Genomic DNA, 1,622 nt, shown 5'->3' with positions numbered 1-1,622 from the left:
GCCCCATTCTGCAGGCACTTTCTCTTCGTCCCACATAGTACCAATAAGTTTTGTCAAGTGGGTCACCAGGGAATTTCCGCCTTCCTTGAAGAGGGCTGGATACAGACCGTCCGGTCCTGGTGCCTTCTCACGTTTCAGTACGGCTATTTCGTACCCTATTTCTTCTTCTGAAGGGCGATCAAGGTTTACATTCCATTCGCCCGTATGCATTACCTCAACTGGTTGTGTTGCATGAGGCCAGCTGAACTGCTCTTCGAAGTGTTCGGCCCATCTCTGCGGTCGACGTTTTTGCGAGTGAATTAATGAGCCATCTTTTTCATTGATCGTTTCGCTGACCGTTGCTTTTCGAGAGCCAGTCGATCGTATCAGTTGATAAAGGGCACGGCTGTTTCCCGTAGCAAGAGCCTTCTCCATCTCCTGAGCTTTAGATGTCCACCAGAGCTCTCGGTCTTTTCTTAGACTCTTCACTATTTGGCGTTTGAGAGATTTGCTTGCACCGTCGTACTCGTTGCCCGCTGGTATGGCTTTCCTCGCATCAGTCATGGATAGCGACCTCGACAACATCCAGTGGTCCTGTGGTCGAATTGGAGAAGTCGGGCAGGCAGCACTGACGCCGCTAGCATAACTCCTTTCATATTTTGCCACGCTTCATCCATATACTCACTTCCACCGCAGTATTGTTTTACTGTTGGGAGATCGATACCGTTGAACTATGGCAATTCTTCGAGGCTGGTGAATTGGCATGCTTCTTGCCGACTTGCGAGGGCCGGAAGGGAAACGAACTGTCAAGCGTGCGCGCACCATGGGGTGATCGGAATCAAGTGGTGTGCCCCAGAAGGAACGGCAGTCTTGAATTGTGGCTCTCCATCGGTGACTGATGGCCACGTGGTCCAACTGGGTCCACGGTTGATTTGTAGTTGGCGGCCGCCAGGTTACGCGGTGCGAACGTTTATGTTGAAAGTTTGTACTTGTCAGAAACAGTACGTGGTCAGCACACAACTGAAGGAATCGATCATCGTTGTCTGTGCGGCGAGCATCGACTCCGAATCGACCATCCGAATGTGATTCCAAGGAGTTCAGACGACCTATTTGAGCATTCAAATCGCCTGCAAGGATCACAGTGTCAGTGCTTTTTGCCTGACGAATGAGCCCGGATAGCTCTCGGTAGAAAGTATCCTTCTCCGCATCAGAACTGCAGTCCGCTGGGGCATAATCCGACACGATAAACAGGCACCGCTTTTTATGCCGCGAGGCATCGAGCTTGATTGAACTGGATAACCTGATGGCGCAAAGACGACTGTTCACTGGGATCCAATCCAGCAAAGCGCGTTCAGCCCTGGGGCTGAGTGCAACTCCCACGCCATATATTCCACGAGTCATCGCTTCTGAGTCACCGGACACACGGAGACAGGAATGTGAAAGAGCTGAGTTCATCCTTGGCGTTCTGGGATGCAGAACCACGCTCGGGTCTTGTATGCGTGTTTCGGAGACACAGCATACGTCGATTTTAAGGGAGTACAAGGCTTCAGCAAGCATAGCCTGTTTGCCCATTTGACATAGAGTACGGACGTTGAAAGCTCCTATATAGAAAGGATCTCGTGGATTTAGGAAGGTGTTATTTT

The sequence above is a fragment of the Opisthorchis viverrini genome (genome assembly GCF_000715545.1).
Source record: "Opisthorchis viverrini unplaced genomic scaffold opera_v5_123, whole genome shotgun sequence".
In the NCBI taxonomy this organism is placed as follows: domain Eukaryota; kingdom Metazoa; phylum Platyhelminthes; class Trematoda; order Opisthorchiida; family Opisthorchiidae; genus Opisthorchis; species Opisthorchis viverrini.
The sequence above is the reverse complement of the archived record's forward strand: the minus strand, read 5'-3'. Positions refer to the sequence as shown.